Source organism: Lepisosteus platostomus, chromosome 9, assembly GCF_059453375.1.
Source record: "Lepisosteus platostomus isolate fLepPlt1 chromosome 9, fLepPlt1.hap1, whole genome shotgun sequence".
In the NCBI taxonomy this organism is placed as follows: Eukaryota; Metazoa; Chordata; class Actinopteri; order Semionotiformes; family Lepisosteidae; genus Lepisosteus; species Lepisosteus platostomus.
Window position 1 is genome coordinate 35,539,953 of NC_142619.1, and position 25,732 is coordinate 35,565,684.

The 25,732-nt window shown below is 35.0% G+C and overlaps 1 long non-coding RNA gene across 1 annotated transcript; it reads right to left on the bottom strand.

Moving 5' to 3' along the window:
- Nucleotides 1-4,063: 4,063 nt before the first annotated feature.
- On the bottom strand, nucleotides 4,064-22,013 carry LOC148654902 (uncharacterized). The gene is made up of 2 exons (XR_015941157.1): nucleotides 21,900-22,013; nucleotides 4,064-4,592 (listed from the first exon to the last, which is right to left on the bottom strand). It is a non-coding gene; the product is annotated as an uncharacterized LOC148654902 (long non-coding RNA).
- Between the last annotated feature and the right edge of the window lie 3,719 nt (nucleotides 22,014-25,732).

Consider the following 25,732-nt stretch of genomic DNA (forward strand, 5'->3'; position numbering starts at 1 on the left):
ACTGTCTCATGACAAGTATTAATGCCCAAGTCAAACAGAACTTGAACTTAATAGAAACTGCCATCTATTTGGAGTATAAAAAAGCTGTTTAGCATCACTATTCTAGAAATACTACTATCAGTTATCCTCCTTTCAGCAGCTATACCCTTAAGCATTCGAAGAGCTTTGAAGTACATATATTTTGTTTTTCTTTCTACTGTGGTTAACAGAAATAAATGACAAACTCAAGCTCAAGAGTAAAATTCTTAGAGACACAGCCTTGGCGCTGGTGGGTGGATGGACTTGTTTTGTAGACTGCATTTTTTTTTCTTGCTGCAGGCAAATGTGAATTTTGTTTGAAGCAAGGCCATTTTGATCAATAATACATTTGCTTTTACTGCTTAGACAGGTATGATTATGCTGGTATATCTAGACGATACAATTAATATAATTTATAGGTACTTTTTACATACTGTATGCACAATGTCAGTATTCTAAGAAATAAAGAGCCTGCAACTATTTTTAGGATGTGCTTGTGTGCAACAAATAAACTTACTCTTTAAAAACTAAAGGTACATATAAAATCAGTCTTGATAGAAAAATTAGCTGGTAATGAGTTGTATTATATACTTTTAAAATCTATATTCGATTAATTAGAATAACAGAAAATACATTTTAACAATTACTCAAAATTGTTCTTGCTCATTAGTAAACCTTTCAGTGACTTTTTAAAATCAGTCTTAAAGTGCTTTTACCAGCAGCAAACGTATTACGGACTGAGCAATTTAGTAATCATAGTCTTTTGATTTGAACTCCATTTTATCCTGATATTTATATAATTCAGCATCAGTTTAAATTAAATATGAAACATATTAATTATTAAACAAGTTATTTTATTTATTTCACCACACCTGTGGTGATAGACAGCACACTATAATAATATACACAGCCCTGTGAATACTGTATCATTAAAGCTCTGAGATCTTTCAGTTGAAAATGATATCCTTTCAGTTAAATTTAGAATTTTGGTCATTCCTATTCTGCCTGCAGACTCCATAATTTGAGCCCTCACTTGCACAAAAGGTTTGCTTCTCTGTACCAAAGGGGTACAACTGCAGTGACAGAAAGATGGACATAACTGCTCTGTCTTTCCTCAGTAACTCTTGCCTTCGACAAGTAAAATGTGTTTTTGCAAAGTCTAGGAAAAGATAACAAAATTCTAAATTCATTTTACATGTGACCAAATCTGATTTCAAACATATTGCAGTGAATCAACAATAATTTGAAACTGGTAAGGCAGGTAAAATCTGTTCAGTTTATTTTCTTTTGTTCACATGCCTGTCTATTTAACAGACAACCCAAACCATCAGTGTCTAATTCCAGTCTCGGGGGACTCACAGATTTCTCAGTTTTATGTTCTTCCTCAATATTCTTTTAATTATTTTTTTCCTCAAATGAACAATATACAGTTTCCAAGTCTTCAGCAGGCTGCTGGTTTACAGAAATCCGTAAATGTTGCTACATTACATTGCCATATTTTGTTTATCCATATTTATCTCTATTTTCATTTAATGCAATGTTTTACATGTACATAAACTGAAAACACAGTTCAAGCAGTTCACATCAGTGTAGAGTGAACAAAAAAAAACAGCAAATATGAATTACCCAAGGATCCTGCATGTCTTTGCCTGCTTTATTTGATTGTAAAAGTGTAACTGCCAGAATACTAACATTAACTTATGGCCAATTAGACTTTGTTGCTACTTACCAATGAACAAGAAAGATATTTGAATTCTATATAAAATACAATAGTAAAAATGTGAATTAACTGGAAGATGAGCTACATTATTCAGATATGTCTCACATGGGATTTTATAGCTCAATTGTACAGAATGTCAGCCTGATTCATCATACACACTACACTAGTAAAGCACTTCCTATTAATGTATGTTAAAGATGTTATCAATCATTTAAATTGACTTTTTTTTTGCTTATTAAAAAGCATCTTCCCAATACCTAAAGGCTAACGGCTTTTGGTCTGAATGAATGGCTTGTTCAAATGGCATTAGAACACATTGTGCACTAAAATTCAACAGTGGTAGACATCTTAATTCAGAGCAACCTGTCATCTCCTAATTAAGGAAAAATAATTATGTTACATTTTTTGTAAAATAGATTTTTATGTTGGCAATAAATTGATGACCTAATATTTCTCACACCTAAATATTTTTAATTCTAGAATTTGCTGCAAAATTTGAAAACAGAAAACTGCCCTGAAAACTAGTCAAATACAGGATGAATGTCAGTGGAAACCTGAAAAAAAAACACAGAAAAAGTTAAATTTACTGATCCTTTAAGCATTTAGCTAATACTTGGTAGAAGTACTGTACCTTTGGTAGGAATTACTGTCCTTAGTGTTTAAGATAGATCACTACCAGCTTTGAACAATGGAATGGTGTCTTTTGTTCCCTTACGTCTTGGCAAAAGTCCTCCAGCTCTGAGGTTTCTTGGGTATTATTGATGGACTGCAGTTTTCAACAAATTCTAAATGTTTTCTATTGGATTCAAGTCAGGACTATGACTGGGCCACTCAAGGACATTAACTCTGTTCTTGTCCAACAACTATAGTGTGGATCTGGCCTTGCTCTTTGCATCATTGTCTTGTTAAAGTGTATTTTTTATACATTTTATATACTTCTCTGATTATAATGCCTTGAACGAGAAGATTGTATTGTATTTCATATTAGATTTAAGATGAGTCTTTAGTAATGGCTACTTTCTTGCCCCTCGCCAATACAGGTCAAGTTTGTATCCGGACCAAAACATTTTCAATGTATGGGCAAAAACTTCCATTTCAGACATAGAAATGTGCAAATCCTTTTTCAGTTCCTGTTGCTTACATCAAGGCATTCCTAAGGAATTTCCTACTTGCTCGTCTACTCAGTTTGGAAGAGCAGCCTGATCTAGGCATTTTGTAGGAGGTATGACACATATTCCACTTCTTAATTATTGACCTTACCGTACGTAATGACATAAGCAACCTCCTGATCTGTGCCTCTCTACAACTTCATTCCTGACTAGTTTTCTTAGTCTTCATGGTTGAGTTCTTATATTGCTGAGTGTATTGTGGTTTGAAATTCAATATCTGAGGGGACATACAGAGACAGATGCATTTAGTCTGAAGACAAATTAAACTACTTTCATTACACACGGTGACCATTACAGTAATTGTGCAACCTCTCAAAATATTCTTTTCCACATCAATGGATGTAGGGTTGCTAAAGGAGCAAAGCAACTCAATACTTAGGCAATTGATTATCCTCTAATTGTATTTAAATATTTATTTACATACTATGACCACTTTTAGTTTTATCAGCTTCAAGTATATTGAAAAAATCAAAATATAAAGTCATAACTGAAAGTGAAATGATTATAATTTCAGACAGCAACAAAATGCAGGGTTGTGAATAACTGTGCAAGGCACTGTATATATGATATCAGAAATGTATGAGCTTTGCAATACTTCACTATGCCTTAGTTTACAAATTGGAAAAATGCAATGTTATAAGCCCTGAATACCAAATAGGAAGAACAGCAATGAATATTCCGTCTGCATGTGAAATTATGTTGATTAAACAGAATTTTTATCCCAATTTGTAACATTTGCTCATGTTTCAAATGCAAAAACACCAACTTCATGCCTTTTAAACTTTCATTGAATATCACTGCACACCATTTAAATTTTTACTGCACTCATAAGCAGAAAGGACAACATAACACTTTAACACTTAAAAATTAATAGAGCTCTTCTGTGTAATGGCTCCTTCATTTTTGTAGCTCTTCTTGTTTTGTTAATTGCATTCACACTGTTATGGAGATTTTAATTATTTCATGCTTGATTATAAAACACTTTATTGTGAATGTCATCTTGCGATGTAAATCAAATTCAATTTGGCCACTTCCTATGTTTTTCTAATTGCGTTTAAAATATTATAGTGCAGTAAGTATACAGGTCTCAAAATGATAAAAGACTGTATTTGTTAATAATTGTAATTTATAGAAACTTTCAGGCAAGACAAAAAAGTATCTAAAAATACATTTTACTACTCAAATGACACTACAATTATTACATGTACATTGTGCATGATTGCTCAGTAATTTTAAACTTAGGCAGTTGTTGTTCATCCAGGCACAATGACATTGCTGTCTGCACTAGAGAGAACTTAAGAAAGGTTATGAATGAGTGGAGGTCATTAGGCCAGCCTGACCCATTTGGGTTGCTAGTAGCTCAATAGATCTGAGGATCTCATTGGGCCATTTCTTGAAGAAGGTGGGCTGCTTTTTCTTTACAACCCTTGGTGTAAAATACCACCTACTGTTTTGAGTTTTAAGTGGACTTACATATGTTTCCGCTTATGATCTTCGTTTTTCTTTTCACATTGTTGTTTTCAATGCATGAGAAGATTTACTTGAACCAAGTCCATTTGACACACCCTGGAATTGGGGTGTTTTAAATAGATACAGTAGGTCCAGGTTAAACAGGCTGAAGTAGTTCAAGTAGGGAGCTGCGTCAGCATGCGTAGGCTGCAGAAGAAGTAAAGGTTTATTCCATGCTGAAAAGAGAAGAAAAGAAACAATATTTCAGCTGTGGAGCCTTCTTCAGGTAAACCTTCTTCATGGAATCAACCTCTACTTGTTCCTAGGTTAAACAGGTCTACCTGTGAAATAGTCTGTGAAGACAAAGCAGCCAAAAGACACACAGAGATGTGCTTATTATTTACAGTGTATAAATACCCACAATAACCACACAAAAACAAAAGCCTAAACACCTCTTTGAGCTTCTTGTAAGACTTCTTCAGGTTCCTTTCTAACTGTAGCCAGGCAGCTAGGCTGCTTACCAGCTCTAAGCAAAATCTCTATTTTTGAAACTTTTAAACATTTACAAAACTTCCACCAGTTACTCAATCAGAGTCAAACCCTGGCTTCCTTTCCCCAATCCTTCTGGTGCAGTTTGCATATCAGAAGATTTTTTTTTTTTACAAAGGTGAATATATAAATGGCCAGCAGCCATATCACCCTGCAACTCACAACTGGCAACCCACTGAAGCTAAGCAGGTGTGAGCCTGGTCAGTACCTGGATGGGAGACCTCTTGGGAAAAACTAAGGTTGCTGCTGGAAGAAGTGTTAGTGGGGCCAGCAGGGGGCGCTCACCCTGCAGTCCATGTGGGTCCTAATGCCCCAGCATAGTGACGGGGACACTAAACTGTAAATAGGAGCCGTCCTTTGGGTGAGACGTAAAACCGAGGTCCTGACTCTCTGTGGTCATTAAAAATCCCAGGGCGTTTCTCGAAAAGAGTAGGAGTGTAACCCCGGCATCCTGGCCAAATTTCCCATTGGCTCTTACCAATCATAGCCTCCTAATAATCCCCCTCTATGAATTGGCTACATTACTCTGCTCTCCTCCCCACTGATATCTGATGCATGGTGAGCGTTCTGGCGCACTATGGCTGCCGTCGCATCATCCAGGTGGATGCTGCACATTGGTGGTGGTGGAGGGGAGTCCCCATTACCTGTAAAGTGCTTTGAGTGGAGTGTCCAGAAAAGCACTATTTTAGTGTAAGCAATTATTATTATTATTAATATGTTCACAAACGGTAGACATAAAAACCTAATAAATTCAAGATGCAATAAAGTAAAAGAAAACAGAACAGGTTTTTCTATGCACATGGATCTCCTGGAAAATTAAACTTTGCATGCTGGAAGAGCTCCTGTAAACTAGATTCTATAATTCAAACTTTCTGAGGTTTAACTTGTGGGCCACTGACTGGAAATGTGTCATACATTTAAGACACCTTTGTTTCCGTGTCAGGTTGCATTAGCAGTCAGCATCATTACATTTGTAAATCATCATAATCTTCAATATTTTATATTTGTCACAATTCTTATTTGCTCTAGTTTTTGTTATGTCCTCCGTCTCCAGACAGCAGATGTTAACTGATAAACACGATGACATCTTAACTGAAGTCTAAGCTTCTTGGTTTAAAACAGTCACCAGACCAATTGTGTTGCTGCCAGATGACTGGGTAGGACATCGGTCTCCACAGCATTGTGTTCTGATAAGAACCGCTATCTTGTCTGAACCTACTGCTGTCTCACAATCTTCTTGTAGTGTTGTGTATTCATAACTAAAAAGGTGTAGTTCCTTCAGCTTATCAGTGTAGGGCATTTCTTCAGTTCCAGGAATGTATCTGGCTGCTCTTCTCAGAACTGATTCCAGAATGTGCAATATTTTGTTCTGTTATTTAATTAAACCAGCAATGTTGCCATAATTTGAACACTGTTCATTGCGTGCTAAAGTATATTCTGATTTTGTTCCAAATTATATCTGTATCACTTAATTGAACACACTACCTATTTAATTGATCATAGTCAATTTGTTCCAGGCCTTTGGAAACTGGAAATTAGGCAATGAAAGGTTTCCTTTAAAACTTGCTGGACTAGGGCTCTTCAGGACAAAGTTTGTGGTCCCCTTGCTCTAGAAGATGTAAATGATGTGTTAAACAAAGAAGTGAGTAACTTCACTCAACATGTACTCATGGTTCCTCTGAGACATGAGTTTTCTCACTAGATGGTGCCATTGTACCCTTTTGACATTCTGGTGCTGCAAGATGGAAACAAGACCTAAAACATTGCACAAAATTTTGTTTTGGGGATTATTGTGCCTGAAAAGATGCCAGAGAGTACAAAAATGTATAGACATTTACAAGTATGACTTTGACATATATGCATTTCCAGAAGAAAACACCATTAAGTGTTGTCTCCATAAGATTATACTGTATGTCATACAGTGTATTTCATGTATTCATGTAAAAATTAAAACTCATTGGCAAAAAATAACACTTTGAAATACAGAACATTAAACTCTGCTAAATAAGAACTTTCAGTATTTTAGTGTAAAAAAATAAAGGGAAAGCACAGCTCTGTGTGTAAGCTTTTGGAAAATCAACCCTTAGTTTATGGAATATTTCTTTGTGGTGTCTATTAAATGAAATTGCTACAGACTAAAAATAATATTAACATTTTCTGAGTCTGGAGTGTATATAACTAATGATTCTTAAGATTTATAAAATGTTACAATATTTTTTATTCTCTCTGTAAATTCTTGAAGAATTTTTCTACACTTGTCTGAAATAATTCCTGACAATTATATAGCGTTTTTCTGGACAATCCATTCAAAGCACTTTACAGGTGATGGGGATTCCCCTCCACCATCACCAATGTGTAACATCCACCTGGATGATGCAACGCCAGCCATAGTGCACCAGTACACTCACCACACATGAACTATCAGTGGGGAGGAAAACAGAGTGATGAAGCCAGTTCATAGATGGGGATTATTAGGAGGCCCCACAAAATACTTCTTCCACTGTTTCTTCTTGATACAATATATATGTGTACGTATTCTAAATAATTACAAAAATTGTAAAAAATATATAAAATCCAAATAGTGACCTCTATAGTTTTATCTGTTCTCACATGTGCTTAGTCCTTTGGTAAGCAGCTCCCATTCAGTGCTATAAGAACTATATTAGAACATGACTGTACTATGCTGTATTTAATTTTTATTTTATTCATTGTATACACTTTTTTCTGTTTCCATATTTTTTTCTAACACCATATACGTATGTCATATATACCAAATGATTATTGTTCTAATTGACTTGAGTTACTGCAAAGGCCTTTTAGTGCCTAATGTTCCTGGTTCTAATCTAATTGCATGAATACGCACTGGCCAAATGGTTTCACAAAAGTTCTTGAAGATTAGATGTTAAAATATCTCAAAGAAAAAAAACACAGAAACAAAACCATCAGGTCTCAAAAAGAAGGTTAACTTGAAATGGAACTGACCCACAATAGTCTTTGTTTATGAAAACAGTAAAAATAAAATATCAAATCCCTACATACTTTAAGGAGCTAATGTAACACCTTTCCTTATACTGTTCAATCTTGGCCTTTAATTAAACATAAAAAACATAGGAAAGGCTCGTTTCTTTACTTGTAGTTAAGATCTCATCCTGTCATTTCAGGAATAGGTTATCAGTTATCAGCTTCAGCAATATAGATAGGTAGCTTTTTTGAGATCCCAACATCACTTTGCAACTGGTCTCAGTTTTAAATGCCCTTATTTCGATTTGTGTCCTTGTTTTTTACTGGTGATTTCTAGACATCCACTGGTATGAATTCCCCTTTGAGGATGTTGAATACTTAAATCCAGTCCCCCTGCAGTTCCTCAGTTCAAAAATAAAAAGGTTTATGTGTCAGTATGGGACATTTCTTTAAGCCTGGGAAGGTACCTAGTCACTCATCTTAGAGCAGATTCTAAAGCAGCAGTGCCTTTTTCAAAATCTGGTGACACACATTTTACAAAATAACATCTTAATAGTTAATTGCACAATATTAAGAAGAATTTTAGCAAGGAGGGTTTTAAGAAGAAGAATTATGAGAAGGAGAATGTTAGAACTGTTGGTGGTCACACTATGATCTGAGAGTCAATGTAACCAGCAGGGGTTGGCAAGCTGCTTTGTGTGATAGCTGAATCAGCTCTAAAATCGATACAAAAATTATGGGAAATGTTTTGACTTGTACCATTGATGTATTTCTTTTCTAACTTCATGCCTTCTCTAATTCTATTCAAACAAAATTTTCAAACAAAATTCAAACTTCTGTGCCATATGTCAATTGCTATCAGGGAATGGTTAGCAAGTAAATGGTTTATCATTCTCACTTGACTTCCTCTGTGTCCTGACTTAAATCTAATTAACTGTGGTAATCTGAAATAAAACTGTTAGGAAATATAAGGCTGAGGTATCAACAAAACTTATAAGAAAAGAACAAGAGAAGAAGAAACTTCCACCACACAGTATTTTGTGTCTAAACTAAACCAGAGGAAAATAATAGAAAAATATTAAATCTAGTTCTATATAACATAGTTATATCTAAGATTAAGCAAATAGTGGCTCTATTTCTAGACTGAATACAGTGCCTAGTCTTCTGTAAAGAGACATGCCTAAAAGGCAAATTAATATTCCCACAAGACCAGCAGTTACATAGTGGAAATACAACAACAGATCACAGAACAGAGAAAAATAACAGGGCAGTTGTGATTCCCATATCTGCAGTGAACAGATTAGTGGTCCAGTTCAAAAGAGGCCACCATGTTCCAATTTGTAGTGGTTGCATACACTGTTTTGCTGTTGAATGGAAACTTCACCCCCTCTGGTGAAATACTGAGAACAGTCTATGTATATTGGCAGTGTAGACCCAAGTGTCCATTAAAACAATCAGGCTATAATAGCGGTCTACATGTACATGTTTCAAGAAAGAAGCCCTTATTAACCCTGTGAGAGAAGCAGTGGGCACAGGAATTATCTATATAGATTCTAGGCAACTAATTTTCTTTGATGTTTACTGTATTTTTTCTGAAAACAAAAGCCGCAGCAAATACTGGCAATGCAGTTTCACAACCTTCTAAAGCCAGAGTGGCTGTACTATGAAATGTATTGAAAATGTGTTATCCATTCTTGATTGTTGCTTCGTAAACATCAGACAGATTTAGATCTAGAACTGTCCTATTCTCAACCCTGCGAGATAAAAACGGGATACTACAAGATCATGTTAAAACCCCCATCAGATTTGTGCCAGAATTTTACGAGGCACTATTCTCCTGAACCTGGAATCCAAGAGCTGTGAGGCAACATTGTCAACCATAATGTATTTTTCTGGTAGATTTCAAGTGCCAGCTTCACTGATAGACTGACATGCAATCAGTTTTATTTGTATATTATGTAAAGATTGACTGCTCACCAGTGTTAATTTTTTTGATGAAAATAATGGTAATGAAACAGTTCGTCAATTAACTTTTTCATTTTAGTCAATGACGACTAAATGCTTTTGAAAATAATCCACAACGATGATGGCGAAGACTAAATGGCTAAATGGCATTTTTGTTTGAGTAAATTAAGACAATACAAAGTAACCTGTTTAATTAAAACTCCTACAAAAAACTTGTACACAAGTTTCACCATTCACACATTTACCTAAATAGCAATAGGTATAATCCAAGGGCTGCACAATCCTAGGATTGCACAGTGCTTCAGGGCTACTATTCTAAGGTAATTGACAAGTATTGGGGTGTGCTGTGTTTTTTTACTTTTTTCTTTTGTATCAGTCTCTTATTTCCAGCTGGTCTTTTCCACATTCTACATCATGAACCCTTAATGTGTGTTAATTGATTGACACCCACTTAAAAATGTTATTTATATGCTGTACTAATTAAATAAAGAACCTAGAGCACTTTGACAAAAAAAAATTGGTGATAAAAAAAGGTGGAGATCCATTAAATATTTTCTTGTATTATTCACTGCAATTCAACTGGAAGAAAAAGATCAGTATTATGGCAGTACTTCATGTGCGACTAACAGACTAAGAAAAGCTATTGCAAAATATCACTGAAGATAAAGAAACAGAATGAGGCTATATTATGAGTTGGAAAAACTACAACAAATTTATATTCCACGAATCAAACATCATCCAGGCACCTCTTCACTAATAAGGTATCCGTTTTCTTTTCTTTTTGCTAGACAACAAATAAAACTAAACAGGAATAATCGGTATTTTACAATTTGCAAATTGTAACTTGTTTTATGCCTTGGCTAGTGATTAATGTATAAGAAAGTCTCTTTTTTAAAATGTGAGAATTGCCCATACTACTACATAACTACATAATGTTGAAATTAGTGTAAAATGCTTTTTGTATACTGTTTATTGCACAAAATGTAATAGATATCAGAAACAAATGTTCTTAAAATCACATTTAATTTGATTGTGTAGCTAAGTGAGAAATCAACAACCTACAGCGTGTGCAGCCATTCCTTTTTATTGTTTCAGAAGAATGTGTGCAGAGCGAATGAGCTGTGACAGGCCTGAAACACAGGCATGTCACTTTGTTAGCATGACGTCATTAGCACATCACACGTTGACTGTAGAAATACAGTAGGTGTCATTTTTAAATTACTCTTAGGCTATGGCAGTTTTTTCACTAAAATAATATAATGTGGAAGGGGTTAGTTATTTATAAAGTTATTGATTTAAAGGATGTATCTATTGCTTGACCTGTCCAGTTTCATATTATCATATTTTTGTAATACTGTTGCACTCACCAGATGTAGCGTATTGGTCAGGTAACGTGAGGCTGGATTCAAGTGCCGGCGGAGTGATGAAACTGGTGGTGATCAGGCTGACAAAATTAAGACAATGTCTTTGAGCAAGGTCTAACAGGTGAGGGTTTAAGCTGGTGAATCACAGAGAAGCTAAACACAGGAGATCCAAAGAGTCACCCAAGAAACAAGCCAAGTTCAAAGCGCAAGAAGCAGTCTAAAAACAAGGTCAGGCAAACTGGGTCAATAACAGAGAACAATAACATGATCTGATGAATAAAGAACTTTGGAGGTAAAAGCCAGGTAATACAAATTCAGAGAGGAATGCAGGGGAATACAAAGGTACTAGTGGAACTCTATAACACAGTAAGGGATAACATCCTCATAAGGCTTAAATATTCATTGGTGGATAAGGTAAGTGACTGATTAATTATGTTCAGGTGGTACAGACCTCCATCACAATCTCATTACAATGGGAACCGGTGGATTAACAGGTTGAGTTGGTGGTTGCTTGGAGATGTACAGTAGGTACTTCAAATAAATGAAAAGATCAATAAGAAATGGATAAGTCCTCATTGTTCTACATATATCACTATAGTGATTGACAAATTCTATTAATTCTATGTCCTGAAATAAAGTTTAAATCCAAAACCTGCACTGAATCATTTATGAAAAGTATGAATTGTCTTTGCTGACGTTTATTCTAGTATCTCCCCTACAGTTGTGCTGTTCATTGGCTTTAAAAACAAATCCTGTTGAAAATATTTTTTTATGTCAAGAAACATTTATAATGTCATGGAATATGTGTGGAGATAAATGCCTACTCTAAACCCTCTAATATGTAAACAATATACAGTATATGTATTATTCAAATAGTGTCAAATATTTTTCAAAAGTATGGAAAATAATTTTTAAAAATTGAAAAATCTTTATTAATAATGTGTATTTAGATACATCTAAACTCAGTCATTTTGCTAAAATTATAAGCACTATGCACAATGGTACAATTGATTTAACAACCAATGTGTTTAAGAATAAAATTGTAAAAATTACAAAGGTGCTTTAGTTGCTTGAATTAGGAGACTGCGAATCTACAGCTACTCAGATTTCTAAAGCACATCCTGTTGACCTAGGACATTTCTAGCTTGTGCAGCTGCTAGTACAGCATCCTGCATTAAATAAAACAATCATATATTCATGAACTGTAATTATCACAGCGATCTGTTGTCTGCACCAGATATTATGGAAATTGCTTGAGATCTAGGTGTCTAATGCCTTCTTAATGCAGGAGCCCACTTCATTTTAACTTAAAATGAGCAGGAGGCTTTTGTAGATCTTCTATTTATCCCTTTTATATTGTAATCATAATTTATCCCAAATACCCAAAGGAATGGAGAACAAGATTGCATGCATTCTGCATGAAAGTTAGGATTTTAAGGAGGGTTGAAAATTTGATTCTGCTGTTCAGTGTTACTCAGACAGCCATCATATCATAAACTCATGATTCCTGATACAAAGTCTGCTCTTGTCAGTTTTGTCTGTATTACTGTCTTACCGTGGAGTGATCATTTATGACTTTTCTCTAGTCAGCTTACATAAGCAGTGTGAGTTTTTTTAATCAGCCTCCAGTCTTCGCCATAATTTTCCAGACAGCAGTTTCTTCATTGGTTGAAATAATGGGAATGAATGGCAAAAATATCCTACAGCGTTAAGCAGGAAGCAGGAAGCAACCGAAGTCTCTCACCAAGACCAAATTGTCTCTTACAATACAATTTTCAAAATTTAGTCTCTTTCTGAGACTCAAAACTGCTTTTCAAAAATTTGAAAATAATCTCTTTCTCAGACTCTTCCAAGTAAAAAACTTATCAAAAATCACAAGTTCCATTGTCTTAGGCTGGGTACTTCTCAATCTTCCCTTTTCCCATTTGAGATCTGCTCTTTATCTCCAGATGCTGACTAACCTGGGAGCCTCAACTTAATGTATTTTGAAACTGTCACCCAACCAGTTGTCTTCTCTCAACTAATTAGGTGACAGGATGGCAGCATTCTGTTGATCTTTGTCTGAACCAACCACCCTCTTTAAGTATATAAGCAGAGTTGTTACTTTTTAATCTAAGCTAAGTGACACCTGCTTGCTGATAATATTACTAGTTTCAGGCTTTCCATTTTTATGATTATCACAAAGCTGCTAAAAGATGAATGTTTCATTAAAAACCTGAAATCTATTTACAGTTTTTACCTGATGTGTACTGTATATACGGAAACATAAACCTAGTTGACTTAAGGGTGTTTGAAAAACACACAGAAAAGACACAGGAATTTAAAACTCATGTACAAAGTTTATAGGTCAAAATGAACATGTAAATGTACAGGAAATGAAAAATAGCACACTTAAACTGTTACTAAAAAGCAAAATAAGATTTGTTTTCTTTTTTAACAAAAGAAAAATGATTGTATTAATCTTATTAAACACAAAATGTCTTACAGGGAGAGTAAACAAGGATTAATTAATTCCTATCAATATATTATTCCATCTCATGGTCTTGTGCACACTGGGGTTAGGAGTTTGCTTATTTTTCTTGTGCAAGGACACCATTAAGGTTACACCCTACTTTAATTATTTTATTTACATTGGAAGCACACTGCTGCATTCATTGTATTATACACAAGGATATTTGGATGTGTGTTCTCCCATTTTCAGATTGCTATAACCTGCAAACCTCAGCTTTAAAGAAGGCAATCATACTGTATGTCCCCATTTGAAGTATCAACATGGAGCTGTAAAAGGCAAAGACAACATCTTCTAGCTTTCGTGAAGTGTGAACAATACCTCATCTTCACAACTCAACCAACAGTAAGCATGCTTGCTTAAAATATTCTGCATTTCTACAGCATTTAAAGGGGAACTGCAATGCTCTTTTTATAATAGCTAGGGGTTAGAAAGAATCGGCATTGATGAGTGCATTTCAAACCACAATGAAAGTATAATGTATACAGTAATGTGTAAAACCTCCAATTTACAATTTACATGATAAAATAGATAACATTTTCAGATATGAACAGTGCCATATTCTGCGATGATCCAAAACAGGGCAACCAAACTTCAGGTGAGGTGAAGTGGCTCTATTACATTGTAAGCATCTCTTTTAATCCAACAAAAGTGTTGGCCTCAGCCTGGAAACAGTTACCAAAAACGTACTTTTTGGTCACATTGGAAGATTCCTGCAGCGAAATATCTGCTGTACAATCTGTACTTATTCACTCATATATTGCATTGCATTCGTCATTGTAGTGACTAATGAGCAGGAATGGTTGCTTCACATCGCAATTAGCATGAACTCTCACTCCAGGGGTTTGCAACTACAGTATACAGTACTTTCACAACGTTAATGATATTGTGCTTAATTCGGAATTTGTCAAATTTAGCAATACCGTCAATTAATTTATTTTTTACGAGGTTTAATACCTGGCCTGAGACATTGGGACTGCACTTTCTCTTTAAGCTTAGTTTGTTATACCAGAAGAAGAGCACCTATACTCCATGTCAACATAAGCTGTATTTCACATTGGTGATCTTGAAAAACAAGGAAATAAGCAAAGAAATAAATCCAACTATCTATCCAACCCAGAAACACAGGGTACAAACCAAGATAAGATTCTGGACAGGACCCCAGTCCATCTCAGATACTGTATATACCCATGAAATACTTAAGACATGAAAAAAGCATAATAGGATAAAAAAATTACTATCAAGATTCAGTGGAAATAATACTATCTGTATATGGTTGTTTCCAAAAATTAAAAAAGAAACCATTTAGGACAGCAACAGAAAACAAAAAAATGTATTTAATGTAAGTGTAAAATCTGCTCAGGAAAAAGTTTTTTACAATTAAATAATTACAATTTGAATCATACAACAAACAGGTCAGTTTCTAAATCATGCCAGTGTGCTCAGAGAGTGTATTAGATATACAAGTACGCTTGCTGGAGATACTGAATAACATGCACCCCCTCCCCAGCTGTTCAGCTTTCCATAGTAAAATGACACTGGGATGCCATCATACTTAGCAATGAATGTCTGTGTTATATTCCAAAAAATAAGACAGTTATGTGTGCAGTAATCCAAAGATATTAGAAAGTCTAGGATTTTCCCATTCAAGAAAAATGAAAAATATTCTCAGAGTAGTAAAAAGAGACAGTCTGCCATTATAAGGTGCATAATATTGAAAATCCAGTATTCAGGATGAAGAAGAACCACCAGCTGTTGGTAGTTGCTGATTGCAAACCTCTACAATAATTAGAAGGAAAGGAACATATTTTCAGGAAAATCAACATTTAAAATATTAAACATTATATTGATAAGGCAACATGCAGAATCATTTCAGCTTTAAGCTCTCAAGCTTTTTTAATAAAAGGAAGATGCATTGCTCTGTCATGAAACATAGACAATTCCCACTGTTTTGTTCAGGGATGTAATGACCTTAGCAACTTGTGGGATTGCAGTGAAGAAGAATGAATGTTGTTTATTTGTATACAATTAATAGTTATTGGTTCTGACCATTTCTTGTCAAATGTACAGTAGGAAACACTTTATCTGTTTTAAAAAGGTAGCAGGGAAACAATAAGATAAAAGGCCTGCTTGTAAAAAAACCCTGCACACCCCTTCTTTAAGTCAATTCTCTCATTACTATGTGTCCTGGCTAGAAGAAAACATACCAGAAAAGACTAATACTATAATACACCACAGACTATCAAAGCTGAATGTGATGTTAGGTTTTGTCTTGAGTAAAAAGGGCAAGTAGTAAGTGATATTATTGTCACTGATGGTGACTATTAAATGTAGGAGCTACTTTTAAACTTAGTATCCGATTACTCTACCTAGCAATTTTAATGGTGCTAGGACCATTTCCCCTTGGAGCAGGTTCTGTATATCTTCCAGAACCACCAGTGCACACTTAAAGCAGCACAAGACTTTAGTAATGGTCTTATTATTCATCTAACACAGAACACAAGGCACAAAAAAGGTAACCCAACACACAGTCACAGAAACATAAACACTATGGAGTTACCTAAACCCAATGTCTCCCAACAACAGCTCCCGTTGTGGACCTGGCTGATGCCAAATCTCTCTAGCAAGAAATTGAATACAATTGGAATCACTAACCGATTTGTCTGTTCAAAAGCAAAAGGCTTGTAATACTAGATGATAAATATACAGCCTGATAAACTAGAACAGAAATTATTTGAACTCAATGTCAGAACAGCACTGACGCATTTTACATTCAGTACGTTAAAGTTGGAATGGTTGAACATGTAAATGGTTGTAAAGCCACGTCAAAGTGCTAGGTTTGTGTATTTTGTCTGATGTCATTATGACTAATGTATGTTTTGGTGTTATCATTTATTTAATTTGTGGGAAGAACTTGCTTGAAATCTTGTCAGAAGTGCAAGTCATGGCTCTAAGAAAATTCCTACAAATACCTAAGTAACCTGCTTTTCAGTCCAGAACTTTGAACTATTGATCTGACCACTCCACTGAATCTGGTGCGAAGAATAAAGAAATCTACACAACAAATGGTTAATCAAAAGAATAATACCTTTAATAGGGGTAGATATAGTCATTGTATATTAAATTAATATAAAAATTAGTGAGGTAAAGTTCAACTACAGTGTAATAGTAGTGTTAAATGAAGTAATATTCATAATAATAATGTAACAAAGCATAAATAAAATGTTACTATGCAATGAAAACTGTATTTTAATCTTAGCATCTACTTCCAGTTTTAAAAGAAAATATCTGATTGCCTATACAATGTCAGAATACCCAGGCTGTGCACTGACTAATTTTTGCTGGCAATCAAGCAATACTAAGTGAAAACAAAACATAAAGGGCTTCGGTAATTCCCCAAAAATGAATGACAATAGGTGTGCTGCCATTTTACTGAAATCTCACAGCTTGTGATCAACTGTGCAATAAAAATGCTAGCTTACACAGTGAAAATGGTAAAATTCAAAACAAGTAGATACATGCTAAAACTGCATAATTCATCAAACAAACATAATTTTTGATATTTGATATAATTTTACTGCATTTGTAATAGTCATAAAATCTGAAAAGGTATTGATGAAGTCACACATTACTGTACCAGACTACTGCAGCATTAATTAAACAAAGAACTAAGTATAGAAATTGATACTTAGTTCTTTGTTTAAAGAAAATAATGGTTTAAGACTGGAAATAGCAGGTATTTCTTCTAAAATAAAAATAATGGGCATCTGGAAAAAAAATCTATTATGGACAATTTGCAATACTTAAAGAAACAGCTGGGTGTGAGCCATGGAACATGGTATTAACTAATTAATGTAATTAAGGTACTAGCAATTAAGAAAACAAGATTGTTTGTCCCATCTTGCCGATAGTTCCAATGAAACAGAAACTCCACTCATTCACTGTGTAGTTCATGTATGAGATGAAACACCCACATTCAAGAATGACTTTCTAGGACACTATGTAACAGATCACCAAATGCAACATAACTGAACCAACTGTAACAAATCATATAGGTCTGTATATCAAGTCAAATCTTATGAAATCACATGCATGCAACAAATTTGAGAGCCCATCAGCCTTGCACTGTTAACCATTACTGCCAGACAGTAGTGATCACAGTCACACCAAAGTAGATGACAATAGTGATTAATTATGTTCTTGCTGTCCTGTGCTGTGTTCTCAGCAAAGTCAAGGTTTCTGTCATACTAGACCTCTGAGATGGATGTGCTAAGGTATGCTGTTGTGTTATAAAATGTTATCAGCCTTCTGCAATGGTTCCTTGTGATTAATATGAGGTGGCATATCTGATAGGTAGAACTATTCTCCACATATGTCAGGGCTGTGACATGGCCGCAAGCAGCCAAGACAACATCATTGAGCATCACACATCTTGCCCTTTGCTAGCCTACTTGGGAGAATACTCATTAAACAAAATGAAAAATGGTTTTCTTGGATACATGTTTTGAAATTAGATTTGCGTAGTCAATTTCAGATAGAACTTTAGCAAATATACAGCAAATAATCTAAGCAGAAATGAGTAGAAAATCAAGCGTATCAAACCACTCATTGTTTTTTATTTTTTGTATTGCATCTTTAATGTAATGTCAAAATATTTCTACTAATGTCTCTATCCGTAGTTATATTCAGTCAGCAGTAATACATATTTAAATCCAAACACATTAAAAAAGAGCCAAAGGGAAGTATAGTATATTTTTCATAACATTATCCAGAAAATGAGGTTGTTTCATTCATGTCTGGCATCCTACAATGAATTTCCATTTAAGCTCTTTTCAAATCTTGCTTCAACAATATTTGCTTCCAGTATGATCGAATTCTATTTTGGATCAACATAGAAGGGGCCTGTGGCAAAACAGCATCAGCAGCGTCCCCTGTGAGCTTTTGAATTAAGTAATTATCAGCAGCACCTGTCTCCTGCAGCTCATAATTACCTGCGTTCAAGGAAGAGAACATTTAAGTATCTTTTGTGTTCTGTTTTAGCAAAGCGTGGTGTGAAGAGTAGACCACTTAAAGAGAAAATTTATATCCCCAAAACTGAAACAGTCAGTAGCTGTGAAATAAAAATAAAGATAAAAGTAGGCTGTGCTTGGAGACATCTTATCTCGGAATAATAAGGTCTGAGATGAATATTAAAGCATAGAACACAAAAATAACGTATTTTCCTTACCCCTGCTTATGCCCATCACCAAGTGTCTAATTGTGGACACTTAAACTGACATTAGACAACAGGGATTCTCAACATAGCACTAGTATCTCTTTAATTGCAGATAGACCTAACAACAAGGTTCGCTTTTGCCTTTGAGAGATGCTCAGATTGGAGCTATCATCTAGCAAGAGTACCAAATGAGAAAAAAAGCAATATCCTCGTTAAGAATAATGGACAAATTAGATTACACCTGTTTCTAGAATCTCTCGACACTCCCAAAAATATGTAAACACATAGGCTGCGCCTATGTAGGATCCTAAGAGCGAACATCATATGATGTCAATTATGAGTCAGATGCTGTGAGTGATTGTTTAATGGTTAGAATTTTTGAAGGCAGAAAAAATGTTACCCCAAAAACTGTCTCAGGATGCAGCTTCAACTCTAACATTCACCCCCTATTCCAAATAGTAACCCCAGATAGAGGTTTTTGTAGGTTTGTATGGAGCCTACAATTGAAAGACAAAAGAGGATGTCCATTTCCCTTGAGGTCAAAAATGTTATGCATTGGGTTGGAGAAAGCCTCAACCCCAAGGGACATTATGAGCACTGTATGCCTTGCAGAACAGAGGTTAAGTACAGAAAGGAAGAAGAGACAAGAAGCAAGTGTTGCAATTCTTACACTAGAATGAGTGGAGCCTCTCATGAAAAAAGTCTTTTTAAATTCCTTTGTAAGTGTAGTACTGTTTGTAAAAGAGAAAGGAGAATTGCTTGTAAAGAGAAAGTAGGAAAATGTGTCATGTCATGTCTCCTGTGAATTTTTTAGTTTTTCCAACATGATATGCAATATTTGAAAGGTACGCCAGTATAAAATAACTCAAAGTGTAAACAGACAATGGCTAAACAGGCTGAGAAAGTTCAATTTAATAAAAACTAGCGCTGCAAACCATGCTGTAAAGTGGAGAATGTAATATGTGGATGCTTCACTCTCAATGTGAATTTTTGGAGTTCTAGCACACAAAGTATATCAATGACGTAAGGGAAGAGAAAGTGGAATCACAGAACTAAAGAAAATAAAACAAGAAAAATTTATTATGGCAAGATAATTTTCTAAAGAATTAGGAAGGAAATTGCCTTCTTGATTTTCACCTTCTCATCTTCCATTTCACATTTAGTGTACAATTCAAGTTACACTGTAATTGGATACTTTTAAAAAATATTTTCTAGAATGGTGCTTTGGAATGTTTTCTGGAATTCCAAAAGATGTTTATGGAATCCCATCCATCCATTCCGTTGAATAATTTTGATATTTATAGTTAGTATTTTATTATAAATGTATTTCCACTATTGCTTTATTTTAAAAAAAGGATTTTACCCACACACATACACAAAATTAACTACTAAGTGTTAAATAAGCCTTTGTGAAAGAATATTTTGGAAATTGTCTACAGGGTAAACTAAACTTCAATGTGCTTTTGAAGACGGAGTACATCATTAAATGAAGCCTGAGTGCATTGCTAGCTTTGTTAAATGTATTTTGTTTAAAGTGTCAAGAGTTCTGAAAGCTTCCTCCAACTTAAACATTTTGGTTGCACATTATTAAGTAATTGAGCTTGTATTAGCCTCTAGGAAGCAATCCGTTTTAAGAATTTAAAGCAGTAAGTGCAAACAATTCACTCCTTGGTATGTCAATATATGTCTGGGTCCACTTTACTGTGAAGTATTGATTTTTCTGGAGTTTTCTGTAACACATTTGTAAGAATATAGCATTCAAAGCAAATTGCTTTAAGGGACAGATGGAGCCCAAACCATGCATCACAATTGCTTGTAAAGGAAGCTATTTGGAAATACACCCTTTAATGTACAACCTTTGTAGCCCCAAGGTGTAAAGAAGTTAGCTGTTGTTGTCCAAGTGTTAAAGATTTTCTCTTTGCACAAATGCTCATTTTAATTAAAATTCAACAGACCCTGACTAGTGCAGTCAGCACCTAAAGTTGGTTATTTCTTGTTGTCATTTCTGAATTTTATATTTCATTAATCTCTTTATAACTTTAGAGGTGAGTAAAGACAGTATAAGCATTGCAAAATTGTAAATCACAAATTTATTTTCCATATATATTAAATCATGTTTTTATTATCACCTGAGTAGGTTTACTTGATATTTTAAAAAAATGAAAGATTAACTATTTAGAAAAGTACTTTCTTTCCATATACCCATACCCAATTTTAAACATGCCAAGTGTCAATCAATTCAGCCCACTACACTGATCTTTACATCAGCATGGGAGTGATGAAGACATGCACAACCTTCATCTAAAAGGTGCAGTGTTGAGCCATTTGCCTTTTTCCACTGCATCTCCATTAGCCAATGCAGCCACATTAACATTGTATGGTGAATTGCTACACTTTTATCAATGATGACACTAAAACCTCACAACCCAGGTGGATGCTGCACATTGGTGGTGGTGGAGGGGAGTCCCCATTACCTGTAAAGCGCTTTGAGTGGAGTGTCCAGAAAAGCGCTATATAGGTGTAATCAATTATTATTATTAAGTGCTTGGTAATCTAAGAGTTCTCAATCAGGCCTTTCATACCAACAATGGGGGTGTACACAAGTGCTTTCTCTAAAATAGAAGCTCACAACTTCTTTCAATACTGCTCATACGGTACGTAAACAGCCGAGCTAAGGTACTAGATGGTGGATTTGATGCAGATCTCATTAATAATAATGCAACCTTACTACGCTCCCATAGGACATTCTAAGATAACAACTGCTTAGTTACACTCCGATAATGACATAGAACATGTGTGAACTTTCACTATTTCAAAGCAACATTCCCTCAAATTGTTTACACACTGAGAAAACCGGAGTGTCTCTTGAGCCCGCACGTTAATGTAACCAGAAGCTGCCCTAAACATGATACAGCTCTATTACGTTAATTATTATTAAGGTAATTCAGTTAATAGGTATATTGTTTGTGCCTTTTGTTACCTGTTGTGTATCCACAGTCTTGTTTTTTTCAGTTTGTTCCATCGTGACGTGTCAGTGTTACGAAGCCTGTCTTACTCCTGGTTTAAAAGGAAGCTTCTTGTCCGTCAGTTGGAGGCAGGGAGGTGAGGGTGGAGCTTATAGCATTTAACCTGGCATTCTTGGTGTAGCAGTTAATCATTCTCTAAATCTGGTCTTATAAAACCTTGTGAAAACCTTATCTGTGTGATTTACACAGCAAGGTGTTTGTTAATTCTTATTTGAAACTGTTGATTGGAACTTTTGTGTAAACATTTTCCTGCACAGAACACTTACAGTACACTAACACATTTTTGCACAATCGTTTTTATCTGTCTTTTTATGACATCTGCGACCAGTGCTGGGTTTATTCTGAGGTAGTTTTGTCACCAAAAACATGGAAAAGCTTGATTTACTTGTAACCTACTTAATTTGCAAGTGCATTGCAACATTTATTCTACATCACATTGTGTTACTACGAACTGGGTATTTAAATTATATTTATAAAACAATGTTTGCTTGGACCCTACATTTATATTATATTGGACAAATAATTAACACATAATTTATTATTCCATTGCAACAGATTTAGACAAATGACAAAATAAATACCATATTTGAATAAATAATTACTGAAACAAGGTTTAATCACTTATGAAACTAATTGAAAATCAGATATATTACAAAAATTATAGTTTTGGTAGTTTATCATGGAAAACATGTTTGAGAAACAATATCATATTTTTTTTTAAATCAAAGAGGAGATGTTGTATATAAAGAATATAGATGATGTGAGAACCAAGCCTGTTTATTGCATAGAGTTGTCCTTTGCAGGGTAAAAAGCAGCAAAATATAGGCCTTTATATTTCTTTATATGAAAGAAAAATTTTTCCAAAGTACATGTAAATCAAATTAAAATACATTTTACTTATAAACAAACATCTCAAATAAACCTTTTACTGTGGAATTATAATGAAAAAAAACTGAAAAACAGCAACATAACATCACTTTCTGTTAATACCTTCTCTTAGGAATATGTAATTCACAGTTGAATACAAAATAATGTACGCATTACTGAAATTTTCAAAACACACAAAATTATACATTCCTCTTGTAGTAGGAACTGAATATCTAGTATTATTCTAGTCTGATACATTTCAGGAATTTTTGAATCAATACAGCTGTCTATAATAATCAGTAAAACACATTCCTCACATGCAGCTCACAAATCTCCTCACCTCATTCATAGGTGTGGGCAATGTGTGTTTATTTGATTGATATTGGCACTTTACAATTATATAACACACAAAATACAACATACTGTACAAGTTACTCTATTCACAAACAAGTAATCGTGGAGGCCTACATCCAGACCAACCAAAAAAAACATAGACTGCTACCAAGTATTCAAATCCTATATAACACCTAATATTCCAAAACAGATAAATCTGCCTTTTAAACCACACTGAAGACAAACTAGAGTTAACTATCTCTCTGTATTAATCTGGATGTCAGAAAGTGAATGGGAACCTTGCTTATTTTAAAAATGTCATCCACTAACTAGGAAAAAGATTTTTAACCCAGGGATTCTTTAAAAAGGAAATCAGAGTTTCATAAAACAACAGAATGGCAATCTCTCTGAACAAGGTTCAGATACTTAACCTGAATCTGGTTTTAAGGGCTGATCAGAACAAGGACGTCCCATCTGGAACTGTTTCTTGTCTGTCCTTGGGACTTTCTGTCTGTCCTGTGTTCCCCTCTTTCTTTTCTCTGCCTACCTATATATTATCCTGTTTTCCTGGACTGTTGATTAACTTAATTAACTAATGTAAACCAAGGTAAAACTTATGAGTTCTTTGATCAATGCATCACAGACACGGGGGTGTAGTCACGGGTGGCCCACCCAGGCCTACCCTGATTGATCCTAGGCCTACCCAATCAGTCCAAAGTAATTTAAGATTTGTTTTTCCTTGTTTGTGTTACATGATTTGCTTTTTAATGTTACGTGTTTTATTTTTTCATCGTCTGTAATTTGCTATTGGCTCGCTGTATCTTTTGTGACCAATAAGAAAATTATGTAAATGCAGTGGGGAGGTGCATGTATAGCCGTAGCCTAATTGGCTATCATTGTCGTCAGACTCTCTTAGAGCTATCTAGTGCTGGGTTTTTAGTATATTAGCCAACATGGGAAACCAAATGCATACTGTACAGTATATCTACATTTTTCAAAAAGCCATGTGTAGATGACCAGACCAGCCCCGAACCAAATAAGACACATGAGATGCTACAGGCATCTTGAGTTTTAAGGAGTACAGCCTGGCTTCCCGAATACAAGTGTTTCTGGAACGCAAGGGGCAGTGCACACATTTGCTTGTAGCAGCTCGATACATGCTCAACCTGTAGGAGTTAAGCATGAAGGGGTTCTAAAATTTCTCCTGTAAACAAATGACAAGTTTTGGAATGCATGAATAACATTTAGATAGTATTGACGGATAGATGCGGGTGTACATTTTACAGAAAAAATATTCATATCGCCTTTAAATGCCCTGCAGTGTTTTATAGTGAACAATGTTTACAGAGCTAAAATACATCCAACGTATATATTTGACGCTTTTATTAGTAGACCATTCTTGCAATTAAAGGTACGATGAATTGGTTAGCACTGTAATGTGACTATAACAATTCAGTGTTAAGTGTTGTGGGAAGTAAGTCACAAATTTCCAAATTAGGTGTCTTTTGGCATCAAAAATAGAATACTAATTTCATACAAGTTTAAAAGCATCATGAAGGATAAAACAAGGTTTTCAGAACTTAATATTTTAATACCTTCGCAGTTTTTATTCTCATGGCGCCTTACTCGATATTACCCTTGGGGCGATGCATTTACTTGAACCTCTGAAACTCTTTTGTGCATGCACGTTCTTCTGGTATGTTATGCTAAAATCTGCTGATTATTTAAAGGCAAGGTAAACCCTGGATGGTATTTAAAATACAATATTTCAGTCAGATTTTTAATCTAGTGTTTTGCGTTGTGTTCATGGTGTTTTGCAATAAAATATTAGCTTCAGAGTAACTCGTAAAACTACTGATCAATCTAAAAGCAGGCATACAAAATACTTAGAACTGTTACAAGCAGCAAGTGAAAATGAGCTCCTGCAGCTTTTCTTAAGCTAAAGACAAAGTCCTCATATGAGAGACCTTTGCAAACTAGCTGTCATTTGAATGGGAATTTGCCGACTCTCTAAGTGACAAGATTATCGCCATATTCAAGTCCAAGCCCCAACGCCTGTTTTGTCTAGAAGGCCAAAACCTCACAACAGAGGTAGGCACTGATTGTTTTGTTTTTTTTTGTGGGTGTGTCCACCATGGTACAGTAGTGTTCGGCAGCCTAGGTAACTGTTGCTTAACCTGTGTGTGAGAGACAGTATGTACAGTATATATAAGGTCCTGCTAATTCTGCTGTTTGATTATACCGCTTGAGGATTGGATTGTAAATTGGAGGGGTGCCTCTATGCTGGCAGGACAGTCAGTTAGAACCTGGGCCACCCACTTTTGCACAGGCCCACCCAAAAATCAATTCCTGCTACGCTCCTGCTACACCTTACAATTCAGCAAACACCTCGGTTGTTTTCTTGCTTTAAGGCTCTGGAGAACTGCAAATGTTGACATTAGCTAGATGTTGACCGCAATCTAGCAGTAAGAATGTCTACTGTATCACATTTGATGGGTTTCAAGTTTCCTTATTTCATCTTTTGAGCTCTGAGTGAGGGACAGCATTTGAGTTTTGACATATTTTCCTGAGCCGAAAGACGTGAATT